Here is a 7,336-nt window from a genome sequence, read left to right as displayed (position 1 = left end):
AGGAGCAGCAAATTATTCAAACGAAACGGAAATGAAGGCTACTCTGAGGAAAGGTTTCGAGAACCACCAGGTAAATTGTTTTTTCTGCAAGGAAGCTGGCCATTTAAAAAAGGACTGTAGTAAATACATAAGATGGAAGGCAAATAAGGAGAAGGAGCAAGCTCGTAAAGCTGGAGACGTTCAAGATTCAGCAAACATCTGCTTCCTGACAAAAGTAAAGGAAATTCACAATAGTCAAGGAGATTGGTTTATGGACTCAGGGACGTCAAGCTATATGACAACTGACCGAAGATTCTTCTCTGATCCTACCCCAATAAATACAACAGTTCAGGTGGCCATGAAAGGAACAAGACTAGAGGTACACGGAGAAGACTCAGCTGTCATAAACTGTCTAGAAGGCTGCGATAATCCAGTCACCATAACTGTCAAGGACGTCTTCTATGTGCCACTGCTGGATGAAAATTTGCTTTCAGTGAAGAAAATTACCCAGGAGGACTTTGAAGTATCATTTAGCAACACAGAATGCAGAATTAAGAGGGACGGCAAGACACTAGCTCTTGGACACTCCCACGGAAACCTATATAAACTGGATACTTTACAAACGGTTTACAGTGCAGCAGAAGAAGATCATCATAAGGATAATTGCCAGCACACGTGGCATAGGCGTTTCGGCCACAGAGATCCCGACGCAGTTAAGGAATTGGAAACAAAAGACCTCGCTACAGGTATCATCATAAAGGATTGCGGTATTAGACAGACATGTGAATGCTGTATTAAAGAAAAAATTACTCGGAAACCATTCCCCAAACAATCAAAATCAAATACAGATGCAATACTGGAACTAGCGCATACGGACGTTTGTGGCCCCATGCAAACCATCACTCCAGGGAACAAAAAGTATATTTTAACAATTATTGACGATTACAATAATTTTACTGAAGTTTATTTCATGAAGCATAAAAATAAAGCTACTCCTTTAATCAAAGATTGTATAGCTTTGGTCAAAACACAGTTTAATACAAAACCAAAAATAATACACTTCGATTGAGGAAAGGAAAACATTAATGATCATTTAAGCCAATATTTAAAGTCAGAAGGAATCAAATCACAGTTTACAGTAGCATACACGCCTGAGCAGAACGGGGTTGCAGAGGGGGTTGAAGCCGTAAATACCGTAAAGTACCTTCGAACCAGACTGCCGACTAAAAATAAAGAAAAAAGTCCTCATGAATTATGGTACGGGATTAAACCCTGTGTAAATAATGTACAGATTTTTGGGGCTACGGTTTTTGCTCACGTGCCAAAAGAAAAAAGAAGGAAGTTGGACGCCAAAGCTACCGGCTACTGGATACGGAAACAAACAAAATTCGAATCAGTAGGGATGTCATACTTGCTAACGACGAAAATTTGAAAACCAAAACTTCTGAAGAAAAAACTAGCGAAAAATCCACAGTGAAAATAAATTCAAAATTCGAGGAAGAAGGTACGGCGGACAAGATACTCGAAGAACCAGTACAAAGTGCAAAAGCAGCCGATCGAGAAGATGAGGATTCATATGATAAAAATACTGATATCGAGGAAACCGAATCAATATCAAATTCAGAGGAGGAATCAGTGAGCGTTCAGGGTGAAAATATCGAAGAGGATAAGCAAGAAAATCGACGACAATATCTCGGAGAGTGAATAAAGGAGTGCCACCTAATTTTGACGCAGCAGGATATATCGCTACGCAGACGGGCGATAAACCAAGGAATTTTAAGGAAGCAATGTGTAGTATCAATGAAGAAGAGTGGAGAAAAGCAGCGGAGGAAGACATCGGCTCGTTAGTGAAAAATGGAACGTGGACGCTGGTCGAACCACCAAAAGATAGAAAGGTAATTGGATGCAAGTGGGTATTTAAACTGAAAAGAGATGCTGAGGGAAAAATATCTAAATACAAAGCAAGAGTGGTTGCACAAGGTTTCTTTCAAAAATACGGAGTCGATTACGACGAAGTATTTACACCTGTGGTAAGATCGAGCACTTTCCGAACTTTTCTCTCACTCGCCGGGAAGGAAAGAATGAACGTTCATTACTTCGATGCGAAAACTGCCATTTTGAACGGAGATCTTAAGGAAATAATATATATGAAATAGCCAGAAGGATTCAAAATTCTAGGAAAGGAGCACATGGTGTGCAAATTAAATAAAAGTCTGTACGGATTGAAACAAGCAGCGAAAGTTTGGAACGAGAAAGTTGACAAAATTCTACGAAGGCACGATTTCATTCAAGGAACGGCGGACCCCTGTCTGTACGTCAAGGACACGAAAAATGGAAGGATGTATTTAATTTTATATGTCGATGACATTCTAATAGCCCGCAACAAAGAAGAAGATGTCATCGAGATGGGTGAAACCTTAGGATAAATGTTCTAACTCACGAGTTTAGAAAAAATACATCACCACCTTGGAATGACAATTGAGCGTGACCCAGAAGGGATGTTTATTATCAGCCAGGCGGGATATATTGAGATGATTTTGAAAACGTTTGGACTAGAAGACGCAAAATCATCGAAGATACCACTGGATATAGGGTACTTAAAGATCGAGGATGACGAGGTGATAGGCGACAACCAGGACTATCGCAGGTTAATCGGGATGCTTTTGTATGTCTCAGTCAACACCAGACCAGACATTGCGGTGAGCGTCTCAATATTAAGCCAATATGATGCCGCAGCAACAAAAGTTCATTGGAATGAAGCAAAAAGGGTTGCTAGGTATTTAAAGGGGACCAAGGATCTGAGGCTAAAACTTGGAAGTACAAATGAAAGCGTTCTTCTAGTGGATATGTTTTCAAAATCAATGGAGCCACCGTGAGTTGGGTCTGTAAAAAATAAGACTGCGTTGCCTTATCATCTACGGAAGCAGAATACATTTCTTTAGCAGAAGCAACTCAAGAAGGAATCTGGTTGAAGCGGTTACTTGGAGATTTTGGAAGAAAGCAAGACTTTCCAGTATAAATAAAAGAATACAGTCAAAGTTGCCTAAACCTTGCTGATAATAAAAAATTCAGTAACAGAGCCTAGAAAATCGCGAAGAAATACCACTTTGTGAAGGATATAAACGAAAAGAACCTGACCAAGTATATCTATTGCCCAACAGATAAAATGTTAATCAAATGTTAGTAAAAAACATCATTCAAAATAAAGAAAATTAAATTTCTGTACAAACGATACAAGCTACGAGAATAAATAAGACAAAATTCATTCAACCAAAAAAAAATTATAAATTTTTTACGACTATTTCATTGATAGGAAGCGTAGTTTTTCTTTAATCGTAAAAAAAGATTAAAAATGTTGGAAACAACGATGATTCATACTTGAGACTCTACAGAGAGACTAATTCTTGTACTCAGGTATCTATGATTTGGCTGAGGGTATTAGCCCTTGGTCCTCAGGTTCCAGATTTTAGTCTCTAATTGTCCTTTGAAGCATAAAGATATATTTCGGTTCGGTTTCACTTATTTTATTCTTTTAATATAACATAAGAATCTGTCTATCTAAAATATATGTATCAAATTCATATACAAGTGTGTTCATTTATTTATTGTTCTCTACTTAGTAATTCACACTGCCAAAAAAAAATTTTTTAAATAAATAAAAAATAAAGCAAGAAGAAAATAAGTATGTTTCAATTTCCATGCCAATCATGAATTGTAATGATATAAATTTACTGAAATTATACATGTTTCAGAGCAGCTAAGAATAACATTGAATGTAAAAAAAAAACAAATATTAAAATAATCATGATAAATACAATTAAATACCAATCGTAGGCAGAGTTACTTAAAATATGTATTATATATAATGTAAATGTGTTGAACATAATGTAAAAATTTGTTTGAAGAAATTTTTTATTGGCACTAGGGTCTTATGAAAATACTTAATTATAAATGCATGTTTTATCATTATTTTCATAAGACCCTAATGCCAATGAAAAATTTCTTCATATAAATTTAATAATTGGGTCAATTAAATTCGACATCTTTTAAAAAACCAGTAAAGATGTCACTGAACAATAATGTAAAAAAGTTGAAATTGTGGATAAAATCAAGTGCGAAGCACGATATACGTAATGAGAATATGTTCTTTAAAGCCAAAAGAGCTTTAACAAGAGAGAGATCACAATCTCAAAATGACAGTTGTTTATCCTTTGACTTTTGATTTTAAAAGGTCTGTGCACGAATTTGGGAGAAATGAAAGGACAAGGACCGAACGCGAAGTGCGAGAACCATCAGTCGTGCGCCCTGGGTGCACTCAAACTCTCAAGCGAAGCTCTTTTAACAAAAGAGAGTTGACAGTCACAAACTTACAGTGGTAAATGTTTTGAGTTGAAATTTTATAAGGTTTTCGCAAGAATGTGCGATAAATACACACAAAAAGCGCGAGATAAATACATCATCGAGCGCGAGAACCAACAGTCACGCGCTCTAGGCTCGCTTAAACTCGCGAGCGAAAAGAGCCGCCCGCGGCTTTTTAAAACAAATTTTAAATAATCATAATAATTTTATTTATAGCGAAATATCTGTGATTGAAGTGTGTGCAATTAAAGTGATCCTGCAATGGACAAGGTTGGTTTTTTAGAATTTTGCACAAACGCACATTCACCAGTTTATTTATTTATTTAACGACAACTTACACAATACATGTATGATTCTTAATGTTATCTGCGATATTTGTTTAGGTCAAATGACCTATACAAAGGGGTTAAATTGAAGAATAAGCTAATCTATTACACTATTAACACAATGTACACAATTACCTTCACTACGGAGATATTAAGAAAGCCATAACTTTTAGTACAATGGACAAGTACTTAGCGACACGCAATAATTCTGTTTTATCCGGGGAATTCAGGAGCGCCATCCAGAAGGAGCCAGAGGCTGTAAGTCTTACCGCAGACCCAAAACAATCCTTAATGACATCCCTATACATAGGATCGATCCATAGGTGTGGCAGCACCTGAAGACATGATGTCTGACTCAGCCTGTACAGATCCGCATCTTTAAAATTGGCCTAAATTTTCGCGAGGATCCAATGAAACTATGGAACTGCCCTACCCGAGTCTGAAAATACCTGTAGACGTTTTAAACAGACTCTAGGAAGCCTCTGTTCACCCATACCTAAAACCTTCTAATATGTTGTATGCTAGTGGAACACGGTCTAGTTCCAGTCTCAACGCGTAACCTGGAGCATGTAAAGGCAGGCCCAAAACTCTCTTAAAGAAAGTAGTGTGGATTACCTCTATCTCCTCACAATACCTCAAACCCTAGATCCCTATGGCGTAAAAAAAGCTTGAGGTAATGCTCTGAAACAGGATTAGTTTACAGCACTAAGACTCCGACTTGGCCCCTCGAAGGACTTGCAAATATGAACCATGGTCTTGGTCTTGGATGTGTTGACTTCCAAATAATCCAACCTACAATATTCAGTAACAGAATTAATTTTGTCTGTAAATCAAACCTAAAGCCAGCAAGTACAACTAAATCATCAGCATATACAAAAATAATAACATTAATCAGGCGGTCGATTGAAATTTTCTTAAGGCCACGACTCTGAAAAAAACTGTCTAAATGAGTCCTTCACCCTGAAGGACTCAGCGTTCCACGTTAACTGGGGACGTGATGCCCTTTGGAGTGCGAATGTACGTCCTAGCTGCATCATAGAGACTTTTTATTACCCTGATAAAGTTTGTGCTGACACCTAGGCTCAATAATTTTTGCCAGAGCAGATCATGGTTGACTGAAGGGAAGGCTTTTTTAAAGTCAATCAAACACGTAAGCCTTACGACAAGGAGTGGAAAGATGAATCTGTACAATGGAGCTCAAAGCAAAGACATGATCCATACAACCTCTGGCCGCCCTAAAACCTGCCTGAAATTCCGGCAAACACTCACACTCAATTCATCCACGCTACCAATCTGTCCAGGAGGATCCACGTAAATATTTGAGCAATAACGTTCACTAGAGCAATGTCTCTATAAGAGGTTGGATCCTTTTTGTCACCCTTTTTTAATAGCATGCACGTAACGATATGTGCCCAATCTGAGGGGACCTCCTCATTCTCCCAGACCTTCCTGAACAAACATTCAAGGTAATCCACTTATAAATTCGGAAGCGCTCTATGAAATTCTGAAGAAATGCCATCTTCACCTGGAGCTTTCCCCGGTTTACATCTGCGTATGGTAGCAATTATTTCTGCTTTGAAAATCGACCCATCCAGGAGGGTACAACGAGTTCAAGAATTCTTGCCACTTCGGAGGTCTATGCAATTTCCATGTGCAGGCCTTATCTTAAAAAAGTTAAGTGCCCTCCAGAATTCTGTAGAACCTCTGGCTGCTTCAAGAGCGTTTTGGAAAGCCTTCTCGTATTTTGCCTTCTTGACGAAAAATCATGCACTGAGGCAAATAAATTTCTTAATAATGCCAGTGATGCAAATTTTCACTTCAAAAACCTGTCGACAACTGTGAAGGATCAACCCTTGCCTGATATCAACTTATTTAACATAACTTTACGCAACAGAACCTGACCTCACCTAACCTGAATTATCAGAAATTTATTGAACTACACGTAAAGATCTGGAAGCATATTTTCCCAGTAGCAAATGTGTGCTACATCGAATGGGTCAACTCGAACCTAACCTAGAAATAAATCTAACCTAGCCTAACCTAACCTAACCTCACAAAACACAATTTAACTGATTGTGTTGTCCCGTTGTGTTTGCAGTACCGTTTCATTCAGCTTCGGCTTAACCTACATAGCGGTTTAACCTATCCTAACTTAACAAAACCTGACATAACCTAACCGATTACGCTGGCAACCGTGTTCTTGCGTACTTTCATATTTTGACATTAACAGCAGTAAATGTCTGGAGTTTCGGAACCGCTTGTTGCTAGCATTATTCGCCTGTGTCTGTAACCAGGGCACCTCCACGTGGTGACGGTGGGCAACGGATCCACATTGGCTGAGTCCCTGAGTAAAAGGCGTTCATGCCGTCATGGTAGACACAGGTAAAAAGTGTATTACGATGCAGGGAAAAACCCCAGTATCGGCGTCTGGTCAGGGTGGGAAAGCGGGCTCTCCGACCTCGTCATCATGCAACCGTAGCTCTTCATCAATATATCACTTGGTTGGTGTAGAGTCTCATGATACAAGGAAAAAAACCGCTAGCATTTCTCAATCGAATACCTGCAAGAATAGCTCAGATTCATTCTGTTACATTTGCAGTAAATATGAAGTGAGCAGTTTGCGAAAATCAATTGACGAGGAAGTGAAAAGTCTTTACGAAAAGTGTTTTGAC

The sequence above is a fragment of the Belonocnema kinseyi genome, chromosome 2, assembly GCF_010883055.1.
Source record: "Belonocnema kinseyi isolate 2016_QV_RU_SX_M_011 chromosome 2, B_treatae_v1, whole genome shotgun sequence".
Taxonomy (NCBI): domain Eukaryota; kingdom Metazoa; phylum Arthropoda; class Insecta; order Hymenoptera; family Cynipidae; genus Belonocnema; species Belonocnema kinseyi.
Note: the sequence above shows the minus strand (reverse complement) of the source record.